Below are 21,474 nucleotides of genomic sequence, written 5' to 3' on the forward strand. Positions count from 1 at the left end.
GCTCAACTCTCACAGTATCAGTAACATGCATCACATCGAACACTTTTTTCAACGCCTCAATGAAGTTCTCTGGATCCTCTAAAGTGCTTGAACCAGTGAAACTTGGACGGTTCATCCTCAAGAACTCACGAATCCTTGAAGTGTCAGCCTCTTTTTGCTGAGCTCCTTTCTATTGCCCAGCCTGATTAGTCACAACTTGACTGAGCATCCTTATAGCCTCTCTGAACTCAGCATTAGTAACTTCTCCTTGCGGTGGGACTTTAGGTGCACTGGGTAACTCTTGCTCCTCAACATTACCCCTAGCAGGACGTCCTCTAACAGCTCTTCGTGGAGGTATGATTATCTGAAAAGCATGCATAAGCACGAATTAAAGGGAAACTTTTTAGAGATTAAACTCTAATGCATAAAATGAGTATGAAAGAAGTGAGATAGTTCCTAAATGTTGCAGCCTCCTAATTATAGATGTGGCGCGCTTCACACTGATAACTAGGACTCTACAGACACGTCTTCATAGACTCCATAGGACTCTTGAACTCTATGCTCTGATACCAAGTTTGTCATACCCACAACCTACACCCTGGGCGGGACTGGCACGCCAAGACCATTGTTGTCCCCAAGCAAACCATTAGCCTGGCTTACTCAACTCAGCGGAGGAAAATATTCATATCTATAATGATCAATAAACTAAACTGAAGTAACTAATAATATAACTGAGAACGTTTTAAGGATTAAACATTCAACTTGGCCAAAAGTGGCAACCCAAGTCTTTAACATAAGACTGATAATGAAAAGACTCAAAGGACTAAGATCTGACTGTCTGTCTATGAAGCCTCTAAACAACTGAGATGGATGTCGGGACAGGCCCATGACATCCTAATGAACTAATACTAAAACTGGAAGCAATGAAAAGGAGTCCTCTGAAATACAAAGAGGCTCACCAACAGACTCTGAACTGCTCACTAGATCAAAGATACGCCGAATGCCGATCCTAGTTACCTGTGTCTGCATCATAAGATGATGCAGGCCAACTGTCATTAGTACATTGAATGTACGAGTATGCGAGTTGGAATGCTAAAACAACATAGGCTTGAAAAGGAATCTGAAAGAAACACTTACCTTGGTTGTTCTCAACTCATGAATACATAACTAAACTCATTTCAATATAAAGCAGTTTAAAACAAGTGCAATATAAAGAATAATTGTTAAAAAAACATGATGTCAACTCTGTGTATATACAAGGATACAACATAACTCTGAAATGTATGTAAAAATACAATAAACTGATGTGTGTAAAAAAATACAATAACTTCTGTGGGAGTTTCTCTAACCGACAACTATCACATAAGAGCTATAGTGATGATACATCGATCTACCTCACGCTTTCAGTGCATCCTATACCCGGCCAAAGGTATAGAACCTGAACTACTAAGTGGATCCACTAGACTATTGTGAAAAGGGTTCATCCAAAAAGTATGACCCTTTTCTACCGATGGTGGCTACAATCATCCAAAGAACTACCATACATTTTTAACCCGTAAGGGCTACCTTTTTAACCCATCAAGGCTATTTTTTTATCGGTGCTTTTTTCAATGCACAGGCTTTTCTAAATCTTTTTTAACCAAAATAATGGCAAGCAATAGTCTCTCTTTGAATGCCCCACAAATTTTCACAGACGAAAACTATCAAATTTGGTATTTGAGAATAAAATCATATTTTGAAACCTATGTGATATGTGATGTTGTGATGAAAGAAAAACCCTTACAACCTCTCTCTGCAAATCATACAAAAGTTCAGATTAAAGCACTTTCAAAAAAACTTCTACACAAGACAATGTCATCACATGTGTTTTTGAAGAACAAGATCAAAATAAGAAGAGAGAAAAAAGAAGTAATTTTGCAAGTTCAAAAACAATGAAAAAAATTCAGCATCAACTACCAAAGTAAAAATTGAGGAGGAGCATTTTTTTCAATTGCACTAACTAAAGCAAAGGAGGAGTGTTGAAGTTTGCTTTTAGTTACTGTAGTAACTTTTAGCAAATAAGTTATTTAGTTTGAATAAATTTGAGTTTTGAATTTTAGTTAGTTTGTTTATGTTGATGAGATATTTTAGGTTGTTTAAATTTTAAATTATGCAGATTATGTGTTTTATGTTGGCTATTTAAAGGCCCTCAATGCTTCATAAAATTATTGAAAGCTATTAAAAGTCATTTCAATCCATTGAGAGACATTTTCAATCTTTTTGTGCTTCCCCACATTTAAAAAACACCAACAGTTCTCGTTTAAAAACATTTGTCCTAATTTACTGACTTGTAACTTCTTGCATGAATGTTTAGGAAAGGACGATGAGTACAAATTGTTCGATGATATTATGAAGATGTCTAAGAAATAGAGGAAGGACGTCAAAGAACTGTACAATGAGGTGATAATTTTTGTCAAAAAAGTGAATACATAGATATCATAGACAATCTTTATGTTCTTGTTTCTTACTATTTTATTATATATGGAGGTTGTGGTACTTCTCAATGACCATCCTGATATGCCAGACGATTTCTCTAAATTCTAGAAAAATTAAGTTACTCCGAATCCATTATCTAGTTTACTCATTGTATTAAATCTCCTCGTGCCCTGGGCCACAATATAATCCTTAACGATGAAGTCAAGCCTCCTCTAAAGAAATCAATTCACTTTGAACAAGTATTCAACTTTGTGAACAAAATAAAGGTTACAATTTCTATTACCTCATGATTTTACTTATTAATATCTGCCTTTTTCTTGTTCAAAACACTTTAGTAATACCTTATTGACTTATACCTTCTTGCAGAAAATTTTATTAAATAACCATGAGTACAAATCCTTCCTTGATATAATAAAAAAGTGTAGGAAGGAATGCAAGTATGTCAAAGAGGTGTACCATGATGTGACAATTTCTTTTTATAATATGAGTACATAGATATTATAGTCGATCTTTATGTTCTTGTTCGTTACTACTATTTTCATATACTTGTAGGTTGCCGTACCTCTCAATAACTATCCAGATTTGCTAGACGAGTTCTCTGGATTCTTCCCATATTCAGTTACTACCAATCTGTTGTCGAATATGGACGGTGATAAAAAAAATTGATGAAGTGACATATAGCACTTTTGTTGTACAATTCGGGTCAAATTTACAGTTAATATCTGGATTTAATAGAATTATATAATTTAAATTGTTTAATTTAAAACTTAGATTTTTGTACTTGATTATTGATCAATTATTTTCATCTAATACTGCATCGTTTTATTGATGTTAAACTTTTACTATATGTGAGGTGTATTTTTTTGTTTCATTTTTATCATTTCGATAAATAATTTATTAGAAATAAAAATTATTTATACTACTTGTGCGTAAGAGTTCTAACATATAAAAATTATGTTTGTTTGGTGAAAATAATTCAAATGAACTTCCCAATTTGTAATCAAATTCAATTATCTATAATAATAAGTATATATAATCTAATTCGTCACAATAATTGCAGAAATATTTCAAAATTTAAATATCCAACACAATATTATACTTTTGTTGCATACTACATAAACTATTCCTGTACGTGATGTTGTTGAGAAAATATGATCACATTTTCCTTCTGAGGTAAATTGCACTAATTACAAATATATTAATTTACTCAAAATACAATAAAAATAACTAAGTTCACTTCGTAGATTCTCATTATTATATTACTTAGAGTGATGTAGTACATAATATTGATGAGAAGAGATCTGAAACATGTGACATTTCTTTGCAATAGAGATGAATTGTATTGACTACAACTTTATTACAGTAACATTAACATACCTATTGTAATTTAAGGGTGAGGTTTGGGGAAGGTGCTGCGTATAGAATCTTATCTTATCTAGAAAGGATAGATAAATTATATTCAATAGATCCTCAACTCAAGTAAAAGGTATCAAAATCAAGTATAGAATGAAAATACAAATAGTGAAAAAAGTCATATTAAAAATAATGTCAAAGAAAGAAGTAGCAACATAATAATAATATAATCGATGCAAAATAAGAAATATGTTATAATATATTTGAAAAATAAAACAAGTAGGAGATTAATATTAAAATAGTTCTAAGGAAAAGTAGAAAATACTCCACTACCTACTAACCTTTGACTCTACTCCTCAACCTACAACTCCTCCTATCTAGGGTCATGTTCGATTTATCACCACTTCCCCATATTTTATCAGTCTACATGTAGCTCTTCGAATAACCATCTTAGTCAAACCTCACACCTCCTAATTGAAGAACATATGCATCACTCTTCACATGTCTAAACCAACTTAGTTTGACCTCCCTCATTGTTATCACCACGAAGGTCACTCCAATCTTGTCTTGAATATTTCTTTTCCTAATCAAGTATCTCTTAATATGTTTTCCCATTATTCTTATCATCCTCATTTCTTCTAATCTTTTTTTCTCAAAATGAATATTTTTGAACGATCAACATTTCACTTAAAAGTTGATCTAAGAACCTTATTTTTAATCTTGATGATACATCCTTGTAGCACAAGATACTACATGTGAGCCTGCATTTCATTCACCATGCTCCAACATAAAAAAAAAATCAGCATGAAAAAACTACAAAAAGAAACTATTTATCCGTTGTAAAATATTAGTAAGTCTCATAATTGTCCTCTAACATTACATAGAGTAATGTAGCACTGTCCCATTTTTAGTCACGAATATTAAGTAGAATATTTTCAAAATTCAATTATCTAGTATCGTCTTATTTTTTTTACAATATTACTCCATTACATCTCAAATTTCAAAATCAACTAACTCCTGATTTTTTTAAAGTAATATTATTTCAAAATGAAACAAAATTACTCATATGCTGTATGTTTTCATATGAGATGCATTTTGTTTTCAATATTTAAATTTTCAAAAAAATATAATAGAAACAAAAATATTGCAATTTCTGTAGTATCTTATTTTAATATAGTATGTGTTACAATTTATAAGAATCCTCTAATATTCTTATTCTTAAATAACTTTAATGTTCTATGATGAATTTTATTGTAACACCAAAAAACCTAACCAAGACTAAAGAACAGAAAAAAGGGGGAATGGCGGAGGGGTTCACGGGCCGTTAACAGGAACAGGACCCGTCACCCTCATCGTGGTTCATAGCAAGCCAAGCATGGAGGAACACAGAGCCCTCCTTGAGCCGTGGGGCAACACACGGGCAGTCATGTGGCCCGTGAAAAGTACCCCAGAAACCCCCAAGGTACTATAAGGAACCACGATGACCTTCACGGCCCGTGGTACTTCAAACGGTTTGTGAAGTGGACCGTGAATGGGCTAGTTCAGCCTGTACGCACTGAGTCAACTTCAAACGGTCATATCTTTTAACACAAAATGAATTAGGTGGACTATAACCTATGAAATTAATGATAATTAAGTCCTCTTTATAACGCCTTCGAGTTTGCTAAAATCCAAGCTCAGTTAAAACTTACGGTTGTTTCAGTAGAGACCTATTGGGCAGGGCCATAACCATGACCCAATTGAGATATAGGGTTTCTACATTTTCATAATTTTCACTAGTGGGTTCCTTTTACCCATTAGGTCCCTAGAATTTAGTTAGTTCTTTAGATTCTCATAAGTTTTTCAGATATAGGGTTTCTACATTTTCATAATTTATCGTGATTATGGTTTGATCTAAATAACTTTTCTCTTGATAATTTAGTATAATTCCATACATAGCACTCAGAACCCTAGCTTGTGTAAATTTATCCTAGTTCATGAATTATACTTTCTAGGCCAATCAAACATATAATCATGCTCCAGATTTCGAATGTCATGTTCTCAGTATATAAATGTTGCATTCTCAGTTAGAATGTCAGTATTTTAAGCTATTCAGTATGTTAGTGGATTTTAGCTTCATATACTTTTAGTTGGGAGTAGACTTAGCACTGAGTTGGACTAGGGTTCAGCTTTACCTCAATGTCGCAGGACTACATGTCCGCATAGGTTCATAAGGACCCTCAGTTGGGCATCATTTTTAGTGACCACGTCATAGTCATGCCTCTATTCCTATGGAAAGGAATATTGGGTCCTCTCGATGGGGTGAAAACATCGGACTCCACGTTTGGCTGACGTGATTTATGTTGGTTAATAGTATCTCCCACGGTGTGACTCTTAGTGCAATGACTATGTCTTTAGCATTTACTTCTGACACAACTCAGGAGTACCCCTTAGATGTGAGACGGCGTACAAGACTCCGAAAAGCCTCATAGCATATCATAACATAAGATAATATAAAATGGTGTGGAAATTTAAGAACTTTTATCCATAAAATCGAAGTCTTGTATTAAAAATAAGCGGAAGTCTAACTTGTCTCAATTAGCCATCTAAGACAATCTTTGAATAAAAATAGGGTCACAGCCCTTCAACATAATCCGAAACATAAAATGACTTAGAAAGAAACTACTAATGACGCATACACCACAAGCTAGGAGAATAGTCGATCCAATCTTGAACCAATAGAGAATCACCTTAAGAACCAGAACCTACACTTTGCTAAAATGTAGAAAATATGAGTTAGTACAAAAATGCACTAAGTATGATAGCCATGCATAAAATCCTTGAAAACATACTAAAAGGGACATTTTATTTTAAAAGTATGCATTTACCAAGTTTGGGAATTAAAATGCACTTTTAGTATAAAACACAAGTCACAGACATATTTATCATATAAATCATTATAACATAATAGAACCATCTCATAGGTAACCTTAGGTTATACTTGTGCAATGTATAGATGAAGTCTCATACCCCCACCCATACTAAGTACAACTTTTAGGTCACCATTATCATATTTACCATTCTTTAATGTCATCCTCAGTTCACACTTATAAACAAGGAACATTCACATTTAACAAGTCATATCAAGGAAAGCAACACAAAGCAAGGATCCAAGTTAAGAATTCATCATTACATTTAGCCTTCATGTCAATATTCTCAATGGCATCATTATAAGAATATTCTTTTTATAAGATATTATAACATTTGAAGAACACACCATGACCACTTTAAAAGCCTACTTGTGCAATGCATGGATGAAGTACCATACCCCCACCCACACTTCATAGAGCTTCTTGAGTAACCATAGTACATAACTCAGATGATGGGAATACCCCTAACCGACATAGACCATGTGAGAAATTCATGGAATCCAATGTCTATCCCACACTGAAAAGGGTTGGTCTACCTGCCTAAGGTAGAAACGGTAATATTTTAGCTTAGGTGGATCAACTAGCTAATAACCTATGGGGCACGTAGTTATGGGACAAGGAGGTTGTTACTAGAAACCCAGCCTAAAATAGGGAGAGCTTCCACCCCATAATATCTAATCAGTGCTAAGATTTTAATTCCTATGAAGTAGTTAATTCTCTTTTAACATTATTACACATGAACGGAATGCCATTGGCCTATCCATTCAAGGTACGTTATTAGAATAGCTCGATGAATCCTCATGAAAGGGGTACCATTTGCCTATCAATTCAAGGTTCATTATTAGTCACTCCTGAAATGAATGCCTTAGGCCTACCAATTCACCGTTCATCATTAGATTAGTTCATTGACTTCTCATGAAAGGGGTACCATTGGCCTATCAATTCAAGGTTGATCATTAGTCACTCATGAAAGGAATGCTATTGGCCTATCGATTCAAGGTTGATCATTAGTCACTCATGAAATGAATGCCTTAGAATACTTCATTAGACATTTATGAAAGGTATGCCATTGGCCTATCGATTCAAGGTTCATTAAGTTAGGTAACTTTTAATTAGACATGAAGAGGATGCCCTAAGCCTACTAATTCAAGGTATATCAATCAGGATCACTTTTAATTACACATGAAGAGTATGCCCTAAGCCTACCAATTCAAGGTATATTATACATTGAGAAAACCTTTCACATCATGTCATCATCATTCGCAAGTGTATATTTGAGAATAGTCTTTCAACAACATAACAATTACATTATAGTCCTGATCACATTACTTTCAAAGTATTCACAAAGCATTTACATAAACATCATGGTTATACAAAATTCTCATAATTAGCCCTTTAAAGACCGTGGATCATAATTCACCAACACACCTAGAATTACTACATTAGTCATGAATAATAACATGATTCATGTAATCAATTCATAACATTGATAATTCCATAGAATTCTACAATCATCAATCAATACCCACACTTTAAGATCCAATTTTAGAAATTAGGGTAATTCATGGATTCTTGAGTAATCCATGTTAAAACAGTAAATAATCATCAATTTGATCATAACATAAAGCAATTAAACCATTAGAAACGTTTTTGAATTGAATCTGTGACTTGGAGTAAAACCCTAGCTTTTTGAGTAAAGTTACAAGTTTGAATTTGAGTTTGGAGGGACTCAATGGATGAAAACTATCCATGTATCAAAGACTACCATACCTTAGGTCAAGAAATCTAACAAATTCGAGTAAAAAGTGGTCCTTCTTCAAGCCCTAACTTGATCTTCTTCTTTTTCCTTGGAAATCTATAGAGAATATTTTTGGGGGTAAAGTTGGTGATGATTTTTGGGTATGGGATTTATGAAGTATATGGGTTAGTTAATGGCTTAAAAACCCCTATATAGTTCTATGAAAAGAATATAAAACGACCCTACATTAAACTAACTAAGGGGGAAATTACTTAAAACCCCTTACCTTAGGCCAAAATTGGACAGATTTGCAGGCCATGACCTACGCCCATGACCCATGGACCGTGGGTGGGTCTACTAGCCGTCCTGCCACTACATAAAAATTGATCTTCATTGCCACTAAATATTTATTTTTAGTGGCAATTAGCACTCTTTATATATGTCCCTAAAGCCTTTAGCGACATTGGTTGTAATGTCACTTAACTAATGCCGGTAAAGACTTTAGCACTCTTTATTAATGTCAATATTTATTGCCGCTAAAATTTGTTTTTCTTTTAGTGTGCGGGTCTGTAGGTCAATGGTCGGCAGCTCCTAAAGTTGGCTCCTGACCCACGATACCAATCCATGGGGCGTGGCTCCACCTACAGGCCGTAAGTGTCATCTGTAGGTGGCCCTTTTTTGTAAACATTGGACAAATTTGGGGTTAGGCTTTAGGGTCCTCTTAAAGGAACCTTGGTTGGTCCTTAGGGAGTCGTACCTTGACGTTTAACCCCTAAACCCCTTATTCTAAGTATGGGAAGCCATTTTACAACATTAACCCACACATCAAACTCTAACACTCTCACGTAACGCTCTAGTTTCACCTATTAGTTTTTCGGGTGTTACATTATCTCCCCCTTGGGAACATTCGTCCTGAAATGACATTTCTAAACAGAGAAAATGATCAAAATGATCCTTGATGTATAGGGGTTGATGTATTTTGGTCCTTTATGTATATCATCTCATCCAAATAGTCCTTAATGTATATAAAAAGATGATCATTTTAGTCCTTAGCCTTAAAACTAACCAAAAAAATAAAAAAACTGTTAAATTTAACAGTGGGTCCCACAACATGCCAAATTTTTTTTTTTAAAAATAAATAGTAAAACCCCTTCTTCCTCAATTTGTTTTCTTTCACCATCACCATGGCACCCTGCTTCCTCAACTTCTTTCTTTCACAAGGTCATACTCCGTATCCTTGTAAGAAAAATAATACACACTACATTCATTTCTTATCTTTCGTCAGAACAAAAATTTGAGCAACTCCTATTTTCTTATATAAGAAGAAGAAGAAAATCAAGATCTCTAAAACAAATGTGAACCAAGTAAATTAGTTAAACGATTCTATTTCTCCTCGAGATCACCATAAATCAATTCCTTTTAAGTTGTAACTAATTTTCTTTTTGTTTTATCCTTTTCAAAATTACGAGTATTTTTTTCCTGCATCTTTATTCATTCCATTTTTCAAATAAAAGGATTAAAACTGAATGGACAGAGCTAGAAAATAATAATCTTAGGAAACTTTGTGTCTGTATGAGAGGATTTTATCAGTGGAAACAAAAATAGATCAATTGAAAATTGTAACAAAAAATGGTTGAAGAAAACCGATGGTGGAGAAGAGATTACGGAAGAAAGAGGGAGGAAGAAGGGTTCCACCAAGTGTGGACCCACTGTTAAATTTAACAGATTTTTTAACTTTTGGTTAGTTTTAGGGGTAGGGACTAATTGATCATCTTTTCATATACATTAAGGACTATTTGAATGAGATGATATATATAAAGGACCAAAATACATCAACCCTTATACATCAAGGATCATTTTGATCATTTTCTCTTTCTAAACATCTCTCGGAATTAAAGAATCAAGACTAGAAGCCCATCACGCATGAAACATCTAAATAATGCACAATCCAAATGAGGAAACATCAACTCCATCTCAGTATACTCAATGCAACACAAGGAAGTAGGAACTACTTCTAATAACCCATTACGCATGAAAACTTCAACATTGCTCAATTTCATAGGAGGAATTATCTTCTCCAACTCAAAGCATGCTCATCATAACATCATGAAGCAAATTATGCAATTACCCTAAAAAAAACATTTAAGCATGTTCAACAATTTATCTCATGAAGCATATGGACAACTCATACTAAATGCACATCAACATGAGGAACACATAAACCATGAAAACTCATTTTCTTTTTGAACACGAATTCAATAAAGAACATGCATAACACAAGGAGATCATGGAAACACAAAATCACACATGACTCTAAATCATGAAACAAGTCACAACGAACTCTTTGTCTCAAGTTTGAATAGGAATAGAAGAAAGAGATAAGGATATCAGAACTCTTAACAATCTTTCCTTCTAAGCATACAATCTCCCCCTTGGGAGTAAACCCCTACTAAGGCTAACATGAAAATCTAACAAATACCATAGGGATCGTAATAAAATATTTACATCTATAAGGAATTATCAACATACCGGTGCCTTCATCCGGAAGGTCTCCTTTGTCTTCTTTAGACCGGAGTGCATAGAAGCGACCATAATTTGGAGGAATGGGAATTGTGCCATTAAGAGAAGCTTGCTTGGCCTCTCTTCATTTTGCCGTAAGTGTAGGGCAATTTTTCACTTGATGATCACTCTTTTCACAACCATAGCAACCATCCGTACCGGCTAGGAACTTCCTATGCTGCTTCTTTCAACAATTGGTGCAAGTAGGTTTAGGAAATGGAGACCCACTACCTTTCTGTTGGTTAAACCTAGGAGTGCTGGAAGGATCTTTGCCAGAATACCTTTTTTTAGTCTTAGGCCTACCTTGCCCAGCAGACTTATCATTAGAGAAATTCCCATCACCGGTCCTAGCCATTTTTGCCTCCCTATTATTTCTCTTGAGTTTGGACTCCTCAATTTTTTGGGCATACACCATAAGCCTAGAGATATTCATGTTATCATGGAACATTGCCGTACTCCATTCTTCTTCAACTAAGTAAAACACACCCGTCACAAATCTACTCATCTCATCCCACAAATCCACCACCATAGATGGAGCATACTTGGATAGAAGGGTAGATTTCAAAGCATACTCTTGAACACTTATGCTACCTTGCCTAAGGTTAATGAATTCATCTATCTTTGCTTCCCTCAACTCATAGGGAAAGAACCTATAAATGAATGTTTTATTAAATACCTCCCAATCTATGGGACCCACTCCTACCGTCCTATTTTTCTTCGATTGAGTATACCAAACTTGAGCAACATCCTTCAATCGATAAGCGGCTAGCTCCACTTTTTCTACTGAAGTCACCCTATATCATCAACTACATTGTCAACCTCATCCACAAATTCTTGAGTATCCTCTCCCACATTGGAACCAAGAAACACAGGAGGATTCATTCTAACAAAATCCCTCAATATAGAAGCCGTGGAATTCACATTAGGGTTCACATGAGTCCCAACATCTCTATTGGCTTGGGCCGTCATAGTTTGGACTTTAGTTGTCACAACTTGGGCCAACATTAGAAGAGCCGACCTAACTTCCACATCCGACATAGTCGGAGGATTATTTGGTGCTTGATTAGCTTCAGGAGCTTGATTCTCCTGAGAAGCTTCTTTATTGACATTATTACCTTTCATTTTTCTTGCGTTAGCCCTTCATGTATTCATTTCCTAAAATCACAAGAGAATGGTTAGGAGAGGGACTTTATAGAGCTAAACTCTGTGGCATGACTTAAGAGTAATGAAAGAAGTGTAGTTTCCTAATATCTTATAGCCTTTCATTCATATATTTGGCGCGCTTCACACTCATGAATAAGACTCTACTAGACGTGGCTTATGAGACATCATCAAAAAATCATCCCAAAATATTGTATTTTGATGCCATGTTTACCACGACCCGTGAGTACCCCCTAGATGTGACACAGCGTACAAGACTCCCAAAATCCTCATAGCATAACATAATATAAGATAACAGAAAATGGTGTGGAAATTTAAAAACTTTTATCCAAACAATCGAAGTCTTTTATTAAAAAGAAGTGGAAGTCTAACTTGTCTCAATTAGCCATCTAATACAATCTTTGAATAAAAATTAGGGTCACTACCCTTCAACATAATCCTAAACATAAAATGACTTAGAAAGAAAATACTAATGACTCATACATCCTCGAATCTTGAGGACTCACCACAAGCTTGGAGAATCGTCGATCAATGTTTGAATCAATATAAAATCACCTTAAGAACCGGAACCTATACTTTGTGAAAATGTAGAAAATATGAGTTAGTACATAAATACACCAAGTATGACAGCCATGCATAAATCCTTGCAAACATGCTAAAAGAGACATTTTAGCGGAAAAGTATGCATTTACCAAGTTAGGGAATCATCATGCACTTTTCGTGTAAAACACAAGTCACAAGCATGTTAATCATAATAATCATTATAACATAATAAAACCATCTCATAGGTAACCTTAGGTTATACTTGTGGAATGTATAGATGAAGTCCTATATAAGTACCACCTTTAGGTCACCATTATCATATTTACCATTCTTTAATGTCATCCATAGTTCACACTTACAAACAAGGAACATTCACATTTAATAAGTCATATCAAGGAAAGCAACTCATAGCAACAATCCAAGTTAAGCATTCATCATTACATTTAGCCTTCATGTCAATATTCTCAATAGCATCATTATAAGAATATTCATTTTATAAGACATTATAACATTTGAGGAACTCACCATGACCACTATCAAAGCCTACTCATGCAATGCATGGATGAAGTCACATACCCCCACCCACACTTCATAGAGCCTCTTGTGTAACCATAGTACATAACTCACATTATGGGAATAAGCCCTAACCAACATAGACCATGTGAGCAAATCAAGGAATCTGGTGTCTATCCCACACCGAAAAGGGTTGGTCTACTTGCCTAAGGTAGAACCAGAATTATTGAACTTAGGTGGATCCAATGGATAATAACCTATGTGGGCACATAGTTATGGGACAAAGAGTTTGTTACTAGAGACACGACCTAACATAGGGAGAGCTTCCACCCCACAATATTTACTCGGTGCTAAACACTAAATTCCCATGGGGTAGTTAATTCTCATTTAATATTATTACACATTAAAGGAATTCCATTGGCCTATCTATTCAAGGTACATTATTAGAATAACTCATTGAATCCTCATGAAAGGGGTACCATTGGCCTATCGATTCAAGATTCATTATTAGTTACTCATGAAAGGAATGTCTTAGGCCTACCGATTCAAGGTTCATCATTAGATTAGTTCATTGACTCCTCATGAAAGGGGTACCATTGGCCTATCGATTCAAGTTTGATGATTAGTCACTCATGAAAGGAATGCCATTGGCCCATCAATTCAAGGTTGATCATTAGTCAGTCAAGAAATGAATGCCTTAGAATACTTCATTAGTCATTTATGAAAGGAATGCCATTGGCCCATCAATTCAAGGTTGATCATTAGTCAGTCAAGAAATGAATGCCTTAGAATACTTCATTAGTCATTTATGAAAGGAATGCCATTAGCTTATCTATTCAAGGTTCATTAAGTCAAGATAACTTTTAGTTACACTTGTATAGGATTCCCTAAGCCTACTGATTCAAGGTTTATAAATCAAGATCACTTTTAATTACACATGAAGAGGATTGCCTAAGCCTACTAATTCAAGGTATATTATACAGTAATAAAACATTTCACAACATGTGAATCATTCACAAGTGTATATTTGAGAATAGCATTTCAACAACACAAAAATTACATTATAGTCATGATCACATTGCTTTCAAAGTATTCACAAAGCATGTACACAAATATCATGATTATACAAAATTCTCATAATTTGCCCTTCAAGGACCAGGGATCACAATTCACCAACACACCTAGAATTAATACATTAGGCATGAATATTAACATGATTCAATTAATCAATTCATTACATTGATAATTCTATAGCATTCTACAATCATCAATGAATACCCACACTTTAAGATCCAATTTGAGTAATTAGGGTAATTCATGGATTCTTGAGGAATTCATCTTTAAAACAGTAAATAATTATTAATTTGATCATAATATAAAGCAATTAAACCATTAGAAATGTTTTTGAAGTGAATCCACGACTTGGAGTAAAACGCTAGCTTTTTGGGTAAAGTTACAAGTTTGAAATTGAGTTTGGTGGGAATCCATGCATGAAAACTATCCATAGAGAAAAGAAACAAATTCAAGTAAAATTGCCTCCTTTTTCAAGCCCTAACTTGATCTTCTGCTTCTTCTTCTTCCTTGGAGTTCTAGAGAGAATATTTTTGGGGGTAAAGTTGGTTATGATTTTTGAGTTTGGGATTTATAAAGTATATGGGTTAGGTTATGCCTTAAAAATGCTTATATAGATCTGTTAAAGCAATATCAAATGACCCTACATTAAACTAACTAAAAGGCTAAATACATAAAACCCCTTACCTTTGGTCGAACTTGGACAGATTTGCAGGCCATGACCTATGTCCATGACCCACGGACCGTGGGTGGATCCACTGGCCATCCTGCAGGTCCGTAGGTCCATGGTCTGCAGCTCCTAAAGTTGGCTCTTGACCCACGACACCCATCCACGGGGGACTGGTCCACCTAGTCACCATATCATTGTTGAGTTATGCATTGTTCAACTTACATACTTTGTTCGTCTTAGTATATTTATATCCTGCATTATCAGCACATTCCAAGTACTGACACATACTTTAGTCTACACAATTTTATGATGTAGGTTCATGCATTCATCATCCATATCACGCTGAGTTTGATTCTTAGTTTGACTTCAACAACTTTAGTTGTGAGTCCTCATACTTCGAGGACAATAGACATGCTTTACTCTTCAATATTATTTTAGTTTTCAGTCTTGTTAGAGTAAGTTGGGGGTATGTCCCACCAACTCAATTTAGTTAGAGGCTTTTCAGGCATAGCAGTAGATTCAACTCGAGTCGTTAAGTGTTGTTTCAGTCACCACTACACTCTTATGATATCTTATATATTCAGAGTAGTTGTGTTTTACACATTTCAGATATCCACTATTTTTAGCTTCTTCATAGTACATGATTTACTTAGTTATTTTTCAATATGCTTGTTATATGCCAGACTCAGGGTTAGCTGGGGGTCACTCGTGATCCTAAGTCCCGTATTACATCTAGAGGGTAGCCTTGGGGCGTGACATTGATTTTGAGATTGAGTTTGAAGGAGTGAAGTTTGACCAAGGTCAATTTTCAGTATAGACAACCTCAGATTGGTGATGTGATTATTCTAAAAGGTCTGAAAGTTGTTATTTATCATGTTACACTATTGGTTTGTGTCTGGAAAATTTTAGATGAGTTTTCAGTGCTTGTTCAAAGATTGATGGTTAAGTGTCCTTGAGATTTATTGGTACCACCTGAATAACATATAATCTAGTTTGTGTTTAGATCGGACTGTAATATTCGTATCGTAATTTTTGAACCATAGTAAAAAGAATCATCGCATTTTTCAATTTTGTATGAGAAAATTATGTCCCTTTACCATTTTGATTAGTTACTGGAGCAAGTAATGTCGAGAACGCCAATCTTTTGTGGAACAAAAAACAAAGGGGTAGACACTGAAGGTATCACAAAATCAAATCTTTGGTTGCTAACTGATAAAAGGCCGCCATGAATAAGGTTAGTGACTTTATAAAAGGATAGATTTTGGGGTTTTATTTTTTTGACATATTGGGAGCTTGGAAACTTTGATCAAGGCAATTTTCAATGTTTTCTCGTATGAATATTCGGTACGTCATTCTACCTTTATTTTATTCATTTCGTAATGGCACCCATTATGCTTTCATGATTTTATTTACAACGTTAAGATTTTGAACCCCAAAGATGTGAAATTAAATATCATTGGTTTGTAGGTCTATATGTGGTTGGATTTCGTTAATTTTTTTAAAATATAAGATTTTTATCTTATAGGTTAACCAACTTTTGCATTAAATTTTTTATTTCTAGCTTATTTCATCATTTCAAAATTCACATGAGCATGTAATTTGGGAATTGTGGGACAACAATTAAGAAATCACATTTTGATGCTTTGAGAGTCGATTTGAACCTTGTTTATGATGAAATTCATATTCGGGTTCCTTACCTTATGGTATAACCAATACTTAGAATCACTTGTGACCCCAAGACAACCCCTGGTACTGACATACTACGATGGGATAAGCTGAACATTCAATACAAACAAGTGAAAGCTAAAATATGATTGAGTGAGCACAATACTTAATGTATATCTGAATGAAATAATTGAAATCCATGAAAAATTGAACAACTAATGTATGTATAAAAGTGTCTAATAACTGGAGTGAGAATAAAAAAGTTTATCTGGACAATGGCCCTGTCACGACCCAAAAGCCGAGGTCCTGATGACACACACCCCAAAAACACCAAAATAGGGTTTAAGATGAATAAAAACACTTATGGGACTCCCAAAGGGAAGTTAGGCCACATACAATAGAAAACAACAAAGAATTTCCCAAAATCTAGTAGCATATACATAAAGAGCATCTAATACGTTTTCAGAATTTGAAATAAATCTCAAGCCTTCAAAAGGAATTTTAAAGACTTTAACTGAGAGATGGATACTAATGAAAATCCGGAAGGCAAGAACTCATCAAAACTCCAAAAAAGAGAACTTCACGGGATCCAATCAACAACTACCTACGATGGTAATCTAGCTTGGTATTGGTGAGTCATCATTTATCAAGGGCAATTATGAAGACTCTTATTTCTTTTGTCATTTAAATTTGAGACTTGTATAAGGCATATGATTTACGTCCCAACCATTATTTTGATGTGTTAGATTGACTTGTCTATCTAGACTATGAGTAGACTTCCGCTTTTATGTCAAAATCTTATGTTGATATGAGACTATTTACATCTGTATATTATATTTTGTGTATGTATGTAAAGTGGCTTGTGTAGGGCCTCTCAGGGTCTTGTACGCCATGTCACATCTAGGGTGTACTTTGGGTCGTGACAATTCTATATACCATAAGAACATAACCTTTATTCGCCACCAAATGTATGTGTTCATCTTAATGGTCTGCATAGTTCCCTAAATAGGATAGTATCAATCGAATATTATGAATAATTCAACCCAACAAAAAATATAGAATCTCGCGTACATTACTATTTGTCACCCAAACCAAAATCAAATCTTCAGAAAAGTCGTTGATAAATCGATCATAAGACTCTGCCAAACTATCCCACCTTGCATTGTCATATCTCAACTCGAAGCCAAAAATCCATACAATCTTCAACTTTAATCCAAATGTAATCATTTAAAATTTATTGAATAAAAATTTATAAAATAATTCAGATTATATTGAATTCATAAATATATTAATCCAAATACATATTATATATTAATATAATTGGGTTAATTATTTAAGTCCAACAAATATGGATTTGATTAAAGTACAAATTAATTGATTTGGGCTACAGTAGATTAGCCCAATTTTTAAGCCCAATGACATCTTATCGTAGAGGCCCATATTAGCGCCATGTGGCAAATGATGAGGCATGCCAAGTCAAACAAAGAAACCAATAGGATTATGACATCTATCAAAAATGACAAGCCCTCTCCATAAAGCACATATGCCATGTCACTTAAATCTGATTGACCGAAGGAAATCCTGTTCAAATCATAACTCCTCTATTCTAAAGCTATAAATAGGGGTCCTCAGAATTTTCAAAAATTGACCAAGAATTCTAAAAAGAAGCTAGAGAAAGCTTGTGGATCAAAAGAAACAAATTTCTCTACATGTACAATTATAAGAATTCAAGCGTTCAAGTTCAAGAACGATCAAGATCAAGACAGTCTAATTCAAGATAAATCTAGAAGCCCTTGAAGTCAACTAGAAGTCATGATCAAGATAAAGTTCAAGTTCAAGTTCATCGAAGATTCAAGAACAAGATCTGAAGCCCTTGAATCCAAGATCAAGATCATCAAGTTCAAGTCCATGTCAAGTTTATCAAATCCACAAATCAAGATGAAGACTGAAAAATTCAAGATCAAGCTGGAAGCCCTTGAATTCAAGTATAAAGTCATGATCAAGATCAAGTTCAAGTACAAATTCATCAAGATTCAAGAACAAGCTTCAAAGGCTCTTGAATCAAAGATCAAAGTTCAAGAACAAATTCAAATTAAAGATCAAGCTCAAAAGAACTTGAATTTATATCTGGAAAGACGAAACACAGGAATAATAGAGGTTGTAACAATCATACTTTGAAATCAATAAATACGATTGTTGCGATACTTTTCCGTTCTTGATTATTATTTTCTCGATGTAAATTTTATCATCTGCAAATTCTAGCATGCCCAGTGGGAACCATCTGTACCTCTCATCTCAACTTTTCAAGCATGAAAGAATATCAAAAGAACTTTCACTATAGAAGAACAACTTGACAGCTTGACAAAAGCGATTGAAGGCTTGACAAAGTGCACACACGAACAAGATGCTAAACTTTCCAAGCTAAAAGATAAGATAAATAACATGATTGAGAGATCTGAAGCTTCCTAAAATTAAACATGAAGGAGAGTCTTGCATAAAGTAAACAAAGATCAAAGAGATTCATCTCTCTACTGAAGGTTTGATTCCCATTGATCAATTGAATGACTTTATCATAGACGCTATCAAAGACAAATCTGAGTCTTCATCCAAAATTTCTCCCACATATGCAAAGCCATATACACAAAGGATTGATAAGTTGAAAATTCTTACGGGCCATCAACCTCCTAAGCTTCAATAATTTGATGGCCAAGAAAATCCCAAACAACATATAGCTAACTTTATCGAGACCTGCAATGATGCTGGGACATATGGTGATTATCTCGTTAAAGAGTTCATTCGATCTCTCAAAGAAAATTCCTTTGAGTGGTGCACATAACTCGAGCCTAATTTTATAGATTGTTAGGAGATATTCAAGCAAATGTTCCTTAGTGGTTTCTATAGCAAAAGATGTGTCGTTTGGATGATTGAACTTACGAAGGCTCATGAAGATGAAGATGAGCTAGTTGTTTACTTTATCAATCGCTGGAGATGTTTGATCCTAAATTGCTAACACCACCTTAATAAAACTTCGTGCATTGAAATGTGCATCTAAGGCATGAATTGGGGTCTTAACTATTTCTTTCAAGGAATAAAGCCTAATATATTTAAAGAGTTTGCAACTCGTGCACATGAAATGAAATTAAGCTTGACTTTAAGACAAGATCAACCATCTCCTGTTTATGGACCTCATGAAGATGAAGATATAGAAAAACTCAAAAGTGGGGGAAAGTACGCATCCAAATATAACTTTGAAGAGTCAATGTATATCTAGATTATCTTTAACATGTGAGCCTAAATTTCAAGTTATAAAAAAGGTAGATGTCTAGCTGGTTCTAATTCATGTTTTTGTTGTGGAAACACGGGTCACAAGATAAGAATTGTCCCTCGGTTTCTAAGAATGAAGAAGATAATCATCGATAGTTTCAACCAAATCCTTTTGCAAGTTCTAGTGGGAGTCAGAAGCGAAACATATTTTATGCACTCCAAACTCGTCATAAGAAAGAGGGTTTTCCCGATGTGTTTACCAGTATGTTGAAAGTCTTTTTCATCTTGATGTTTATGCTTTGCTTGATCGCAGTGATAACTTGTCTTTTGCGACGCCATATGTTGAAATGAGGTTCGATATACTTCCGGATTTATTTTTAGATCCTTTTGTTGTCTCTATTCCAATTTGTGAATCTATTGTGGCAGAAAGAGTATTGAAATCATCACATCTCCTTATCCCAAAGAGTAATTCATGTTGATCTTGTAGAATTTGAGATGTTAGTTTTTGATGTTATACTATCGATTGGTTGCATTCCTGTTATGCTTCTATTGATTGTAGGACCCGAGTAGTCAAGTTTCAATTTCCAAATGGGCCTATCCTAAAGTGGGAAGGGAGAAATTCTATGGCAAAAGGTCGGTTTGTTTCTTGTCTTAATGATAGACAAATGATTTCTAAGGGTTACTTATATAATCTAGTTAGGTTGAGGGGTATGGATTCTAAAACCCCTACTCTTAAGTCATCTTCATTTGTAATGAGTTTTAAGAAGTGTTTCTTGATGATCTACCCGGTGTTCCTCTTGAAAGGGAAATAAACTTCGATATCGACCTTCTCCTAGACACACAACCTATCTCTATTCCTCCTTACAGAATGGCTCCGGTAGAACTTAAGGAATTAAAGGAGCAATTGAAAGTTTTGTTATATAAATGATTCATCCGACTGAGTATCTCTCCATAGGGTGCTCTAGTTTAGTTTGTTCAAAAGAAAGATGGTTCACTTCGTATGTGTATCGATTACTGGGAGTTAAACAAGCTTACCATTGAGAATAAGTATCCTCTCCCAAGGATAGATGACTTGTTTGATCAACAACAAAGAGCAAGTTACTTTTCTAAGATTGACCTACGGTCGGGGTATCACCAATTGAGGGTGAAGGAGAATGACATTCTGGAAATGGCTTTTCAAACTCAAGATGGCGATTATGAGATTTTGGTGATGTTTTTTGAGTTGACTAAAGCTCCATTTGATGAACATGGTGTTTAGACAATACCTTGATATGTTCGTGATTGTGTTCATTGATGATATCTTGATTTATTCAAGGAGTGAAGACGAGCATAACGATCATTGAGCATCGTGTCACAAATCCTCAAGGACCAACAACTCTTTGCAAAGTTTAGTAAGTGCGAGTTTTAGTTAAGACCCGTTGCTTTTCTTGGTCACATTGTTTCCGAAAAGGGAATTGAGTTAGATACTAATAAGATGGATGCATTAAAGAGTTTGCCTAGACCTCTATCCCCCTCGGATATTAAAAGAACCACAATCACAGTAAATCTTGAAAATCTAGAAACCCTAGGTCTGA

Source organism: Solanum tuberosum, unplaced genomic scaffold (assembly GCF_000226075.1).
Source record: "Solanum tuberosum cultivar DM 1-3 516 R44 unplaced genomic scaffold, SolTub_3.0 scf00006, whole genome shotgun sequence".
Classification (NCBI taxonomy): Eukaryota; Viridiplantae; Streptophyta; class Magnoliopsida; order Solanales; family Solanaceae; genus Solanum; species Solanum tuberosum.